This window comes from Tachyglossus aculeatus, chromosome 17 (assembly GCF_015852505.1).
Source record: "Tachyglossus aculeatus isolate mTacAcu1 chromosome 17, mTacAcu1.pri, whole genome shotgun sequence".
Classification (NCBI taxonomy): domain Eukaryota; kingdom Metazoa; phylum Chordata; class Mammalia; order Monotremata; family Tachyglossidae; genus Tachyglossus; species Tachyglossus aculeatus.
Window position 1 is genome coordinate 15,911,715 of NC_052082.1, and position 17,009 is coordinate 15,928,723.

The 17,009-nt window shown below is 43.3% G+C and overlaps 1 protein-coding gene and 1 long non-coding RNA gene across 2 annotated transcripts in view; one reads left to right on the top strand and one right to left on the bottom strand.

Annotated features, from left to right (window-relative positions):
• The window catches only part of STK24 (serine/threonine kinase 24), a 106,525-nt gene that overhangs the window by 41,544 nt on the left and 47,972 nt on the right, over window positions 1-17,009 (bottom strand). The gene's annotated exons all lie outside the window — the stretch shown is intronic.
• Window positions 2,659-11,349, top strand: LOC119939279. Its single transcript, XR_005454661.1, has 4 exons — window positions 2,659-2,835; window positions 3,208-3,315; window positions 6,428-6,454; window positions 10,834-11,349. It is a non-coding gene; the product is annotated as an uncharacterized LOC119939279 (long non-coding RNA).

Sequence of the window (17,009 nt, forward strand, 5' to 3'; positions counted from 1 at the left end):
TACAGAAAGAAGGCAAGAATAATTCCTATACTCATGGAAAAAGGGACCAATTAGCTTGTTCACAAGAGTATCTCAGGTCTGAATCCAAATACTAAAAAACACCACATATGATCATCTTTGAGAGGGATGACTGAAGTAACCATCTACTAAAAAAACAGCCTGTCTCACAGAGCACACAATGGCTGAGGAGAGTTTTCAAAGGCTGCATCACCCAGATATCAGTTTGTAAGACTACTTCAAAGATCATCTAGATATCAATTTACATCAATGCAATAACGACAAAGGTAGAAAATCTATAGTATTTACTGAGGGTCTGTGTGCAGAGCACTCTACTAAGCTCTTGGAAGAATGAAATAGATCTGAAAGACACAATTCAAGCCCAAGGGAGTTTATGATCCAATGGGACAAACAGACACACAACAAATTGCAGTTAGGAGGAAAAAGTGCCTAAATAGCGAAGCATATAAAGTGATATGTGCAAAAGTGCAGTGGGAGGTTGAGAGGCAAAAGTGCTGAGACTGATAGTTGGAAATATATAATCTGAGACGATACATTAATGGGGAACGTTTCCTGGATAAGATGGGAATTTAGAAGTGTTGTGAATAAAGGGGAACTGAAAGCTGGTTTTGAAGGGAGGGGGGATTTCTGGGAAAGAGAAGGATGGGCCTGAGGGGTAGGAGGAGGAAGAATTGGAAATAAGGATGAAGAGTTCGAGAGTAATAGAAGCCAACCTGGGTGGAGTAGCAGGATCAATCAATTGTATTTATTGAGTACTTACGGTGGGCAGAGCAATTAAATTAACCACTTGGGAGAAGAGAGAATATAAGTAAGGAAGAACTCAATAGACAGGAACTTCTGTCTGGTTCAGAGAGGAATAAGTACCCTCTGAAAATCTTTGAGGAGTGGGCAGATGTCAATCTGTTGAGCACTTACTGTGTTCAGAGCAATGTACTAAGCACTTGGGAGAGTACAACAGAGTTGATAAACATGTTCCCTGCCCATAAGAAGCTTGCAGTGTAGAGTCTAGATGTGTGTGGGATCAATATTTTAGAAAGTTGATCTGAACAGCAGGGTTAAGTTCAAACTGAACAGGGGTGAGGTTGGAGGCAGGGAATCCAGTGGAGAGGTTGCTAAATAGTTTAGCAGAAATATAAAAAGAATTCACCTCTGCAGCAAATTTACCCCTTAGGAATACAACAAACTATGCAATATTTAAAAAAAAACACATGGAAAGTTAAAGCCTTCAGTAAGAGAATCAAATTAATATTTACCCAGAAATTATTAAAACAATAAATTTAAGTGGTAACTTTTTTGGAGAGACGAAAAAAAACACAAGAATTCAGCTACCAAAAATCACTATGACCACATTATAAGAGACTCCGTTACATGTTTTTCAGGCAGGGTGGCCTGGAGTGGAAAGAGCACGGGCTTGGGAGTCAGAGATTGTGAGTTCTAATCCTGGTTCCATCACTTATCAGCTGTGTGACTTTGGGTAAATCACTTAACTTCTCTGTGCCTCAGTTACCTCATCTGTAAAATGGGGACTATGTCTGTGAGCCCCAAGTGGGACAACCTGATTACCTTATACCTACCCCAGCACTAAAAACAATGCTTGGCACATAGTAAGTGAACAAACATCATTATTATTACTGATAACTTGGTTAATGTCTGCTCTTTGTAAGGGTAAATGCATATTCTTGTCTCTGCATGGTTCTTGGCATAAAATGTCCCTTTTTAAATCATTCGCTGACTCATGAAATACTCTCTTATGACCTGAAATCTGGGATTTACATGCCTCACTGTTTAAAATTGCCTAAAGGAGGGGTGTTGCTCCTGATCTTATTGGCATCCTGATGTCTTTGGACTTGGTGTGCTCAAACCATTTCTATGTTTCCCAGAAACGTGAGGACAAACAGATACTTAGGATCTAAAAATTACTCTCAAGAGAAAACAGATGTCTCTTTCCCCTTTCCCAGAAGTTCCATCTGTTCTTAGCCCATTGGGAATTAAGATGGCTTCCCAAATCAAGCAGGAAAAATATTTCACTCTTGTGAGTCGGACTGGATAACTCCTACTATATAAACTGAACTGGGAGGGAGATGCAACTTAACAGTGCTGCATGGTCTAGTGGAAGGAGCGCAGTCCTGAGAGTCATAAGACATGGGTTCTAATCCTAGCTCTGCCATATGCCTTCTGAGTAACCCTGGGCAAGTCACTTCACTTCTCTGTGCCTCAGTTACCTCATCTGTAAAATGAGGATTAAGACTGTGAGCCCCATGTGGGACAGGAACTGTGTCTAACCTGATTACCTTGTCTCTACACCAGTGCTCAGAACAGTGCTTGGCACACAGTAAGTGTTTAACAATTACCACAATTATGATGATGATGATGATGATGATGAAGAACCGGGTCACTGGAATTCTGGAGGCACGAATGAGTTAGCCACAGACTGGTAAAGAACTGCAACCTAACAACTAAATCCCAAGGCACCAGCATTATCAGCATTTCAGCATTGTCAAATTTTGGCTTCTTTGACGTCAACGCATTCAGTGGAATGAGGCTTGGGGAGGAAAACTAGAGAATCCCAAGATTTTACTCGCTGAGTTCAGAGACGGACTCTTTATTGGTCCAAATTTTGATGATGAAATAATATGTACTATGAGCTGCAATGACACACTGAGGAGTCTGAGGCTTAGCTACAGGAAAAATTGCCAGTTATAAATGGAAGAGAAACCTATCTACTTGGAACAAATCACAGATAGCCACAACAGGCAAAATCTGTTTGTCTTTATTGTGGTCATTACTTTCCTCCTAGTTCCTTTTCCAAATTTTTAGGTGTGTTCTGATCGACACATTTGGCTATTTTTCATGATGCTACGTTAAAAGCATCCATCCAACATCTGGAAAAAATTACTACCACCAATTTAAGAACCATGCATCTGACCATGTTTACATAAAATTTGCATGGACTTCCTGAGTGTCTGAAAATATTTCTATAGTTTGTCATCTTCTCTTTACTCCATTACTCATTTCAGATGAATCAAGCATAGATTCTTTTTGGCTAGCCAAGAGGCTAGTTCAGATCTTTCAAAGGGGCCGATCCACAACCATGCTTTAACCCGTGCTCTGTCATTTAGGACTAGAGATCTAATGCTTTAACTTGGTATTTTCAGTTCTACTGTCATTTGCTGCTTTTTTCCTTTTTAGGTCCTAGAGCGGCTGTGTCCGACCCTCTCAGAATCCTAGAATACGCTCAAAATGTTTTATGACTCTTCGGAACCTTTCTTCGCCAGAAGGGCCATATCAATGAGCTCAGTGAGTATTATGATGCTTTAAGTGGACAGGAAACCTGGCATATTCCACTCCAATACAGAAGAAAAGAGAGTATTAACAAAGCTTCTCGAGATTTGTACCAAAGGAGAACTCCTTCTCCCCAAGCTTACCAGTTACAGGAACTGCATTCTTCACCACCATCACCACTACCACCAAACGGTATTTGTTAAGTGCTTACTAAGTCCTGAAGTAGATACGAGGTAATCAGGTAGGACACAGTCCCTTGACTCACATGTGGCTCACAGTCTTCATCCCCATTTTACAGATGAGGGAACAGGCACAGAGAAGTTAAATGACTTGCCTAAGGTCACACGGCAGACAAATGGGAGAGCCGGGACTAGACTCCCAAGTCCTTCCAACTCCCAGGCTTGTGATCTTTCCACTTGGCCATGCTGCTTTACCGGATTTCTTTAGGGGGGAGGGGACGGGCAGGAGGAAGGAGAGAGAAAAGATGGGAAACATGTCAGCACAGACAGGGTGTCACACCCAGGCCAAACTTCCAGGTCCCAGCTTGCCCGGCAGGCTTGAGACTAAATCCAGCTCGAAGTCATTTTTCAGCTGCACCTGGGTGAGCCCAACCTGACTTCAGCGTGGATGGGAGAGGGAGAATGAGTACTTCAGGAGTGGGGTCCATGAATAGGTGACACTGTGCATGCTCAATAAGGCAAGTGGGATGGAAGTACCCGGGTTCTACTTGTCTGCTTTGTGCTTTGTCTGCTTTGTGCAGGCAAGTCACTTCACTTCTGCATGCTTCAGTTACCTCATCTATTAAATGGGGATTAAGATTGTGAGCCCCTTGTGGGACATGGACTGTGATTAGCTTGTATCTACTCCAGTGTTTAGTACAGTTCCTAGCATATAGTAAGCACTTAACAAATACCATTTAAAAAAACAAATGAAGGACCAGTGGGAATGGACACACCGCAGAGCTAAAGTGAGGATACCAGTATGGCCAGATGCCAGGGCTTGTCTGAGTCGAGCTCATTTGGAGCTGGTGAATTCCAGTGTGGTGTCATATCCAAAACTCAGACTATTATTAATAACAACACAGTACCATTCATTCATTCAATCATATTTACTGAGCACCTACTGTGTGCAGAGCACTTTACTAAGCACTTGGGAAGTACAAATCAGCAACATATACAGATGGTCCCTACCCAACCACAGGCTCACAGTCTAGAAGGGGGAGACAGACAACAACAAGTAGACAGGTGCCAAAACCATCAGAATAAATAGAATTATAGCTATTAACACATCATTAATGAAATAGAATAATAAATATGTACAAATAAAATAGACTAATAAATATGTACAAATATATACAAGTGCTGTGGGGAGGGGAAGGGGGTAGGGCAGAGGGAGGGAGCAGGGGCGATGGGGAGGGGAGGAGGAGGAGGAGGAGAGGAGAAAGGGGGGATCTGTACAGGAAGGCCTCCTGGAGGAGGTGAGCTCTCAGTAGGGCTGTGAAGGGAGGAAGAGAGCTAGTTTGGCGGATGTGTGGAGGGAGGGCATTCCAGGCCAGGGGTCGACAGGGCGACAGGCAAGAGCGAGGCACAGTGAGGAGGTTAGCAGCAGGAGAGTGGAGGATGCGGGCTAGGCTGTAGAAAGAGAGAAGGGAGGTGAGGTAGAAAGGGACAAGGTGATGGAAAAAGGCAATAGTGACGAGTTTTTGCTTCATGGGGAAGTTGAGAGGCAACCACTGGAGATTTTTGAGGAGGGGAGTGACTGCCCAGAGCATTTCTGTGTGGGGTGAATGAGAGAGTGGAGTCAAGGATGACACCAAGGTTGTGGGCTTGTGAGGCGGGAAGGATGGTATTGTGGTCTACAGCGACAGGAAAGTCAGGGAGAGGACAGGGTTTGGAAGGGAAGATAAGGAGCTCAGTCTTGGACATGTTGGGTTTTAGATGGTGAGCAGACAACCAGATTGAGATGTCCTGAAGGCAGCAGGAGATATGAGCCTGGAGGGAGGGAGAGAGAACAGGGGCGGAGACATAGATTTGGGTGTCATCAGCGTAGAGATGATAGTTGAAACCGTGAGAGCGAATGAGTTCACCAAGGGAGTGAGTATAGATGGAGAACAGAAGGGAACCGAGAACTGACCCTTGAGGGACCCGTACAGTAAGGGGATGGGAGGGGGAGGAGGAGCACGCAAAAGAGACTGAGAATGAACGGCCAGAGAGATGAGGAGAACCAGGAGAGGACTGAGTCTGTGAAGCCAAGGTTGGATAGCGTGTTGAGGTGAAGGGGGTGGTCCACAGTGTCGAAGGCAGCTGAGCGGTTGAGGAGGATTAGAATAGAGCAGGAGCCATTGGATTTGGCAAGAAGGAGGTCATTGGTGACCTTTGAGAGGGCAGTTTCAGTGGAGTGTAGGGGATGGAAGCCAGATTGGAGGAGGTCTAGGAGAGAGCTGGAGTTGAGGAATTTGAGGCAGCGAGTATAGACGACTCATTCTAGGAGTTTGGAAAGGAAGGGTAGGAGGGAGATAGGGTGATAACTAGAAGGAGCAGTGGGGTCAAGAGAGGGGATTTTTTAGGATGGGGGGAGAAGGGAACATGTTTGAAGGCAGAGGGGAAGGAACCAGTGGAGAGTGAGTGGTTAAAGATGGACGTTAAGGAGGGGAGGAGGGAAGGGGCAAGAGTTTTACTTTTCATAAGATGAGATGGAATGGGGTCCGAAGCACAGATGGATGGGGTGGCACTTGAGAGGAGGGAGGAGATCTCATCTGAAGATACTGTTGGGAAGGATGGGAATGCAGCAGAGAGGGTTGAGAGTGGGGGGATGGAGAAGGGAGTAAAAATGATTCCCAAAATGAGCCCCAGGGAACATAAGTTGCTAGTTCCTAAGGCATTTTCCCAAATTTCCCCATCCACCAAATCAACTAGAAAAGCTATTAAACATTAATTTAATAAGACATTCCCATTTTTCAAACCACAATTAGAGACAACATTTAATGCTTGGGTGTGATATCTTGGTTTCACCTCATTATCTCCATATGTACTCCTCAAGCCAAGTTTTACTGCTTAAATTAGCCTTTACAAGCACAAACTTCACTGGCAAGCAGGCACAAAAGCAGCATCTTGAAATCTCTTTGCAGGCCTCTCACAACACAGAATGAAGAGAGGTAAGTGTTCTGAAATCAAAGGATGTGAAGGCCATGCAAAGAAATACAGAACAAAGAAACTTGAAACTTAAGAGCAAATTTCCATGGTCCAAGAATAACTGGCTAGAATGAAAATGGAATTCTATTTATGTTTCAAGGAGGTATGTAGATTTGTAATTCTAAACACTGCCTGAGGAGAGAGGCATTGTTGGAATCCTCTCCGTGCTATCAAGAAGCTCTCTCGTTAGTAGCGTTTGCTCTTTTGCTAACCTGTATATCAAAACAATATTCTCAATCACTCAATCAATCGTATTTATGGAGCGATTACTGTGTGCAGAGCACTGTACTAAGCGCTTGGGAAGTAAAAGTACAAGTTACTCTCCTAAGTACAGTTTCCAGTCTTAGGGGGGGGCTTCAGTACGATCTAGTGGAAAAAACACAAATCTGAGAATCAAGAAGTTTAGGTTCTAATCCATGCTAGGCTATTTGGGCAAGTCATTCAACACTCTTTGCATCAGTTTCCTCACTTGCAAAACAGAGGAAAAGATTACCTCCTCCTCATCAATGATATTTATTGAGCAGTTACTATGTGCCGAGCACTGGACTAAGCACTTGGGATAGTATCATACAACAGAGTTGGCAGACAATACCTGCTTCTCTTATATCCTTATTTCATTGGAATGTCATGAGAATTAAAAGGAGATGACTGATATGAGAAGACTGCGGAAAAATAAAAAAAGTGCTCTGTAAATTCAAGGTAAACCAGTTCTCCTGTAATATGTGGTTACATTTTTGATGAACAGCACATTATGCAAAATTTGTGTTTTAGAATGGCATGCCCTGACTGGACACTTAACACATGCATACTGCCATTTCTTTCGAAAATGCATCATGTTCTATTCAGACAGATGCTTGTTGTTGGTTACAGCAGCATTCTGTTCAAAAAAGAGTGAAAAAACACTCAAAAGAACTATATACATTTTACTTACATATTTTTATAGGTACAAATATATATATACACGTATATATATCATTCATTCTATCAATTGCATTTATTGAACACATCATAGGCAGAGCACTGTAATAAGTACTTGGGAAAGTCCAGTACAACAATAAACAGTGACATTCCTTACCCACAACAAGCATACAGTCTAGAGGTGGGAGGAGACAGACATTTATCCAAATAAATAAAAGTACATATTTGTACATAAGTGCTGTGGGGCTGGAAGGTGGGGAAGGGCAAAGGAAGCAAGTCAGAGAGACTCAGAAGGGAGTGGGAGATGAGGAAAAGCTGGCTTAGTCTGAGAATGCCTCTTGGAGGAGATGGGCCTTCAATAAGGCTTTGAAGGAGGGGAGAGTAATTGTTTGTCAGATTTGAAGAGGGAGGGCGTTCCAGGCCCAAGGCAGGATGTGGGCTAGGGGTCAGTGGCGAGATATGCAAGATCCAGGCACAGTGAGAAGGTTAGCACTAGAGGAATTTAGTGTGTGGGCTGGGTTGTAGAAGGAGAGAAGCAAGGTGAAGCAGGAGGGGGCAAGATGGTGGACTGCTTTAAAGCCAATGGTGAGGAGTTTTTGTCAGATACGGATGTGGATGGGCAACCACTGGAGTTCTTTGAGGAGGAGGGGTGACATGTCCTGAACTTTTTTTGTAGAAAAATGATCCGGGCAGCAGAGTGAAGTATGGACTGGAGTGGGGCGAGACAAGAGGCTCAGAGTTCAGTAAGAAGGCTGATGCAGTAATCCAAGCAGGATAGGATGAGTGACTGTATTAACATGGTAGCAGTTTGGATGGAGAGGAAAGGGCGGATTTTAGTGACGCTGTGATGGTGGGACCAACAGGATTTGGTGACAGATTGAATACGTGGGTTGAATGACAGAGAGGAGTCATGGATAATGTCCAGGATACGGGCTTCTGAGACAGGAAGGATGGTGGTGCCGTCTGCAGTGATGGGAAAGTCAGGAGGGGCGATGTGTTTAAAATCAGATACAATACAATACAACAATACCTATTACTAGGCACAACAGACATAGAGCCTTGTAAAACCTCCAGAACAGAGCCACAGAGATGAACTGAAAATCTGAAACACTGTATCTACCATTGAAGATACTTTATGGCCCCAAACACACTTCTGACGCTCCACTGAAGATTGTCAGTGGAAGCACCCTCAGCACAGACTGAGAGAAGCCTGCACAGATGGCAAAGACAATACAGTGAACTCCTGTACATGCCTTCCACCACTAAGATCCTCCAAAGCATAGGAAATGGGCCAGAATGTGGAGACATGGTCTACACTTTTGAAGAAGTAGCCTCTGAAGTCAAATCCATAGAAAAAATACAGTCACCCAGATTTGATGCCATTCCCCCATATATTTTTTGTAAAGACATCTCAGATATCTGAATGGGCTTTTCTTCACTGTGTGGATCACTGAAGAAACACCATAAGACTTCAAAGAAGCCACAATAAATACCATCTTCAAGGAAGGAAGGAAAGAAAATTGACTGAAAACTTCAGAAAAATCTCCCTATTCTCCACCACTGACAACAGTCTTGCCAATATTCTGAACACACTACTATCTTTTCTGAAAGATCCTGAGAGATGGTAATTCCACATATTGATGTTTTGGTTTTTTTAAAGCGTGTGGCAAGATACTACACTTACAACTGAGCTGCAATCCCACACGGGGAAGATATTTTATCGCCAGTTCAGAGATGAAGTTAAGTGACTTCCCCAGGGTCACCCAGCAGCAAGTGATAAAGCCGGGGCTAGAATTTATGTCTCCTAAATCCCAGTCTTGTGCTTTTTCCTCTAAGCTATGCCATCTGATTCTAGGATTTTCCCTACTTTGGTCAACAAGCTGCTCTTCCTTAGGTCCACCTCAAACCTATGTTACTCAAATTCGATTTCATTTTCACGTGTTCACTTCAGTGGACTTACACAACACCTGGCCACCAAAGAGCCCCTTCATACACAGGCTTGTGCTTTCCTTTCTCAAGGCTAAAACAATGTCAATCACTTTAACGTTTCTTCCCAGGACCCATTTTCCATCCCTTTAATTATTCTGTTACCCTTTTCTGTTCCTTCTTGTCTAATCTTGTTTCATTCAATTGTATTTATTGAGCACTTTACTGCGTGCAGAGCACTGTACTAAGCACTTAAAATGTGGTGGTCCAAGCTGGGCAGAAACTCGAATGAGAACCTGAACAGTACAACACAGCAGAAGGATATCTGCTTACTGTTCCCTGTTCTCCTCCCTATTGTTATTTGGTGATTTCATACAAGCTTTTTTCTAATGGGCTGGCTCCTCCTCAATTTGCAATCAACTACAGAACTCTTAGTGTAAACCAGAATTCCTTTGTCTCCTCAGGTAGAATCCCCAAAATTATATTCAGAGGCATCAACTGAAAATACCTTGGCCAAGAAATTTTCATATCCATCTTCAGGCTACTAGTGAAACCCTAATTTGAAGGACAAATGCTTTGAAAACATGAGGAGTTACCAGCCACTTGCTACCAAGAACTTCAAATTAGTTAATGAAGCCAAATTTGCCTCAGGGTTGGGCCATTATTCAGCAAATGGCCTCCCCCTAGACCTCATTTCTGGAGAGAACAGAAAACAACTTGCTCATACTGTCACTGCAGGTGTGAGTTACTACCTACAATTCCTTCAAGAAAATCCAGACATCCCAGCTTGGGCTCAGATTTAGATGTCCAAACGCCTAGTGTCTGTGTGTGTGTTACCGGAATCTAAAAGTGTCATTCATCAAGTATTCTCCAACAAGCACTAGCCGTAAATTCTGACTTTTTAGTTCCAAATGTAAACTGTAACAGGAGTAAGCCTTCCCCTCCACCATACCTAATCCCCCTTGTGCTCAAAGTAGCCATCATTTATTTTTATTATGAATTGAGAGTCATCTGGAGCCACGAAAGATACTCTGTGTCTTTCTTGTAGAAATGCCTTTCTAAATCTGGGAGGAAGTTGAAACAGCTTTTCTCTTGACTCACTGAGTCGAATGGAAAGGGGCCGGGGCCAGCAGCAGTGAATTCCATGGGTGGGAAACATCCAACGAGGCCTGATGGAGCTCTTTTCATGATGGGGTTGGCGGCCCCGTTTGGAGGAAGCTTGGGGTGCAGCCGCGAGGAGGACAAAATACGAATTTGGCCAGGGAGTCCTGGCAGAGGCGCTTACCTCCTCTGAAGTCCACCGCCGTCTGGCTGAGGGCCAGGTGTCCACCAGGCTGCCATCCCTTGTGAGGGAGAGGGAAGCATTGCTGAGCCCCAGAGGTTCTTCTAAGGGCAAGTTCTGACTGCAAGCTGGCCCAAAGGTCCCTGCAATCAAAGAGATCATTGTGGTTTTGCATTTAGCGCATTTATGCCGACTCTCTCTCTCTCTCTCTCCCAGGAATGGGTTTGTCAGACTCTGAGGAGGCTTGAATGGCAGTAGTCACGAGACTGGGATCACATCTCTATTTGTGTCTGATCCGGAGCAGGGAGAAGACAATGTAGTAAAGGCCAGTAAATATGAGTGATAACCTCTTTCTGACGAACAATGCAAACTTCCTCACATAATTTTTAATTCAAAGTCAGAGAACTGAAGCACCTCTCTGCAGTGCTACCCTCTTCAGGCCACCGGTAGCTCCTGGGAAACCACCAAATCACAGCATCTCTTCTGGCCTGGAGGGATGGATCAGGTCACCTGTGACACACTTAATATCAGCTGCTCAGTAGCCATTCTCTGGAGGGATACTTATTGCTCACGACCTCATGTGATTAATTCCTCAAGCACAGTCTATCATATAAATCCTTTCCCTAGCTTTCATGCCCCAAATTCCAATTATAAGTATTAGTGAATGTCATCTTCCAAGAAACAAAGACCTCAGGCCACAACTCAATATAAAACTCAGGCATATATGATGAATTAAACATTCAGTACCTTGTATTGTGTACTAATAACTCTTCATATATTACAGATTATTTAAATTGCTTTCAATGATATCTGAGTCTCTTCAAAACTATGGCCCAAAAAGAATGACCTAGTATCACAGTACAAATGTTGTCCATTCTTCTTACACAATCTTCATGGCAAGAATATGCTTTCTCTTCTGCCTATTACTCATCTAAGTGCCGGGGTAGATACAAGTTAATCAGGTTGGACGCAGTCCCTGTCCAACATGGGGCTCACAGTCTTAATCTCCATTTCACAGATGAGCTAACCGAGGCATAGGGCAGTGAAGCGACCTGCCCAAGGTGACACAGCAGACAGGTGACAGCCAGGATCAGAGCCCAGATCCTTCTGACATTCAGGACTGTGCTCTATCCACTACGCCACATTGGTTAGCCTGAAGATCCGCGTTAGGGGATTGAGCATTCAGAAGCACAGCAACTCCTACCAGGCTCGGGCCCAATCTTGATGCGCTCATTCACCTCTCCTCAGTATGCTGCTGTTCTCTGTCGTGGCGTGCGAGATGTGTGCTAAATATGACTGCGGCCACCACGCTGGAGGTACCACAGGTGGAAGCAAGGTGTGATGGCTAAATTGCTTCAGGGGATGAAGCCAGCATACAAGCCATACTTTGCTGGCCCCTGACCTAGACGGAACTGCTTCTGCCATACTGATTGAATTTCAGTCCTTCAGAACGAAATGGAGACAAAGGCAACTCGACAAGTGCTTTATTCAAAAGGCTTTATGAAAGGATAAAAGAGCTAACTGACCGTGCTGTTATGTGCATTTATAGGCCCGTGTTTCCTTCACATATAATATTCATGGAAAGGAATTACCTTCCAATTATCCCAAAGGGCATAGAAAAACACAAAAAGCATGTTTTGTTCTCCATAAAAGCATGGTACTTCCATATGTGGAACACTGTGTGCAGTTCCAACTGCAGCATCTTAGGAAGGACAGAATAAAGCTGCAGATGGAACAGAGAAGGGCAGCCAAGATATTCAGTGAGATGGAGAAACTTGCATTCACAGATAGATTAGGGCTTTTCAGTTTGGAAAGACAAAGGCTAGGAGGGACATGAGTAAGACCTACAAAATTAAGAAGGATGTCAACGGGACATCCGATGATGGCACTTTTGATAAAGTCTTATGTTCTGAAATGCCCTGGGATGTGAGGTGTGGATATTCAGGGCCCAAAACACCATTCTAGTCATTTGGAGTCCAAGACATGCACCCTTCAATGTAAGCATAGTAGGTTCGAATCAGACAATCTGTTCCTAAGGGTGCTAGAAACAATTCAATTCTCATCCAATTTCTCCACTCTCTGGGAAATACAATGATCCCATCATTGGCGTCAGGAGCATTTACTTGGGATGTACCGTGTGCATAGGAATATATGTATTAGAAACAAAAGATGAGATTCCTTCTGTTCGGGGCAATCTAAAGGATCATTATGGTTTCCAGTTTCCACCTCCTGTTTTCAGTTTCTTCATATTATTAACAAAGTATAATCTTTTCAAACCCCATCATCAATAGTAATGGCATTTATTAAGTGCCTAGTGTGTGAAGAGCACTGTAATAGGTGTTGGAAACAAACACAGGTGAGCACATACATTCAATCCTGGCACCAAGCAGCTCGCAAGCTAAAACTCTTGTGGGGAAAGGGGACTGGTAACAGACATGGAGGGAATGATAAAATAATAAAAACCTAAAACCATCATGAGAAAGGAAAGCAATAGGGCACTGCGCTTTGGGTGGCAGTGTTTCAAGGTCCTCATGTCTCACCATTCGTCTTCTCCAAAATCGCCAACAGCTCCCCAGTAAATCTCATATTAAACAAAAGAAACTCCTTGCCAGCTGGTTCAAGTTCTCCAAACAGGGGCTGCCTCAAACTGACCTGCTCTCATCTCCTGGTATACCCTATTTAGTACCCTTTGCTCCTCCCAAGCAAACTTGGAAACTGCATCTTTACCCACCTCTAAAACACAGCTCCTCCATTTCCCCACTTTGTGGAATTCCCTCCCATATCACTTCGGTAAATCAGATCCCACACCTCCTTCAAAACTCTTCTAAAATTTCATGTGCTCCCAGAAGTCTTCCCTAATGAAATCCCCATCTTCCTGGCCTTTTTCTTATGCTCTACCATTTCTCCTATCTGTAATTTATTTTAATACCCATTTCCCCCTCCGGACGGCAAACTCATTGTAGGCAGGAATCTTATCTATCAACTCTTTTGTACTGTGCTCACCAAAGTGCTTAGTACAGTGATCTGGACACAGTAAGTGCTCAATAAGTACTAATGATTGATCATCCACCAGATAAATACATGAGTTATGAGGTGGCTATTTGACTGCATGCACCTCGAGGGATAAAACAGTGATTTTTTTACTTCTTTTCTATGGTTCCCAGGTACTTGCTCAGGCATTCAAATGATTGCTGATACTGAAACTGATTATAGGATCGTGTGATATCAACCCACCTAAAAGAGTGACTAAGTGATTAGAATCAGTCCAAAATCATTCAGGCCTCTAATCTTACCTCTGAAATATTTGCATGCCACCCAATCAGTGATAAAAGACTCCATGTCCCCAGTTTGGCTTTCCAGGCCTCAAAAGCAGTTTTCCATTGAATATGGAAATTCTGAAACATCGCATTTATCAAGCACTTTATGCTAAGCACAAGATTAGTTGAAATATAATCACATAAGATATAGTTCCTATCCCACATTGGGCTCATGTTCTAAATGGGAGGGAGAGCAAGTATCACACCCATTTGTCAGATGAGGAAACTGAGGCAGAGAGCGATTAAGTGGCGTGGCTTCCTTATGGTTACCCCACTGGCCAGAAACCAGGCTCCTAACTCCCAGATCTGTACACTAGAACAACATTGCCTTCCGACACTTATTTGACAAGAGCTAAATACCAAATCCTGGGGTAGAAAATTCAAATATCATGCTATCAAAACACGCATATGAATATTATCCTGCACACCACAGAAATGTAACAAGTAATTATTTGCAGGCAAGGCAATGAAGAATCAGAATGATAGAAAAAAAATCAACCTGAAATTTCTGGACATTATCAAATCCCTAATACAGTGCAGTTGGAAGTCTAAACAGGTACATACATATTTAGGGAAGCAGAGTTTTAAAAGCAAGGAGGGATTAGGGAAGAATCAATGAACAGGGAGGGACCTAGGGCTATGGCCTCTTGTAAATGGAATTAGATTCCTTATCCAGCAACACTTAGACCCTTTGTTAAATGTCAAACTATGACCTTTTCTTCCTCCAAAGACCTTCCAAAAAATCACAAACAGGGCACCCTCTGCCTGCCTCTGGCCAGTTTTTCAAACGGAGGAAAGAAAGACAGTACAGGGTGAAAGTTTCCCTCAATTTCCAAACTTCAGCCCCCTGAGAGCCAAGACGCAGCTCAGAACCTTCTCAATCTTGGAAAACTCAGTCTGCTTTCATTATCCTTTGAGGTAGCAAAACAACAACAATAAAGACATTTTAAAATCTCATTTAAGGGGATGAATGCAAAGAAATGCAGCATTTCATCCAATACTACAAAAGAGGTGCCATAAAAACCAAAGATTTATAGAACACACATGAATTTGATTAGACTCAAATGAAAAATGAATGCTACTTGATTAACTCAAAATAGAGGAAAGAGCTTCCTTAAAAAAAAAAAACCACCATAAAGTCTAGTACTTGGAAGAAAACAGTCAGCAATTCTAACTTTTCCAACCTATGTCTACAGCTAGCCAGAGGGGCTATGTTTGGAAGTGAATCCACCTTCAATCTGAAAAAGAATTTGGGTCCAAGCCTTTTCATGCATACAAATATACGACTCAGCCAGACCGCCCCTCTACCCCCTCACCACACAAGCACTGTAATACCATACCTCATTTTAAAATTGAAAGACAGATATACAAATACACAAATATAGGGTTATTGTGGATGTATCCGATATATGATATATATATATATATATTATATATACGGTAATTGTGGTATTTGTTAAGGACTTACTATATGCTAACCACTGTAGTAAGCGCTGGGTGAGATACAAGATTATCAGGTCCCAAATGGGGCTCACAGTCTAAGTAGGAGGGAGAACTGGTATTGAATCCTCACTCTGCAGACGAGGGAATTGAGAAATGAAGCGACGTGCCCAAGGTCACCCATCAGGCAACTGGAAGAACTGGAATTAGAATGCAGGTCCTCTGTTTCCCAGGCCCATGCTCTTCGACTAGGCAACACGGCTTCCCTATATACATATAATTATATGTGATATATTCATTCATTCAATCATATTTATCAAGCGCTTACTGTGTGCAGAGCACTGTACTAAGCACTTGGAAAGTACAATTCAGCAACAGATAGAGACAGTCCCTACCCAACAATGGGCTATATAATTCACAACATCCCAGCCATGACTACTCCAACATCTATTTCAGTACTTAAGTATTTTATTCCTCTCCCCGGCCCCTATGTACATTGATATAGCTGTAGTTACGTATTTATTAAATTGTACATTTGGCTATTTCATTCTAATATATTTGTATCCAGAGCCAGTCTTACCCGTCCAGACAACCTGGTGGTTTGCTCCAAGGTCAAAGAGTGTGTCTAGGCTTTGAAGCCAGGACAGTGACTTTATAACCAGTCACTAAGCCACTCTTAAACCAAGGGCTAATTTCAAGCAGCAGTAGTTCTTGATAATAATAATAATGATGGTGGCATTTGTTAAGCATTTACTACGTGTCAAGTACTGTTCTAAGCACTGGGATTGATACAAGTGAAACAGGTTGGACCCAATCACTGTCCCACATGGGGCTCAGTCTTAATCCCCATTTTACAGATGAGGCCACTGAGGCCCACAGAAGCAAAGTGACTTGCCCAAGGTCACATAGCAGACAGGAAGCCTGATTCCCAGGCCCATGCTCTATCCCCTAGGCCAGGCTGCTTCTCTTGATCACCTGGCCCATCCTGGGCCAGTACTTAAGTGCCTGCTACACAGAAGTACAGCATCAAAGTCTAATTATCCCCTCTCCTCTGCATCATTTTTCCTTTTACCCCGTTTTCTCTATCACTCTCATACCACAAGGAGTCCCCAACTCCACTACCATGAATCCTGCATGTCCCAAGTCCCCAGAAATCCTTACCATAGTCCTGGCCTCTCCTCATTTTCCTCCTTCCAGGACCATAGGTCCAGAGGGAGTGAGCAGAGGGGCTGTAGAGAGAGTCACCCCTACAGTAGCCACTTGCCTCCAATGTGGCCCAACCTCAACCTTCTCTGCTCTGCCACGATTACTCCCGCCACTCCTCTGGATTCTCTCTGCCACCACTGAGGTGGCAAATCCATCAATCAATCGTATTTATTGAGCGCTTACTGTGTGCAGAGCACTGTACTAAGCGCTTGGGAAGTACAAGTTAGCAACACATAGAGACAGTCCCTACCCAACAGTGGGCTCACAGTCTAAAATATATCCTGGGGGGCCGGGGGGGGGGGGGCTAATGCTATTTGTTAAGTACTTACTATACACCAAGTACTGTACTAAGTATTGGGGTAGATCCAAACTAATCAGGCCGGACACAGTCCATGTCCCTCATGGGGCCCACAGTCTTAATCTCCATTT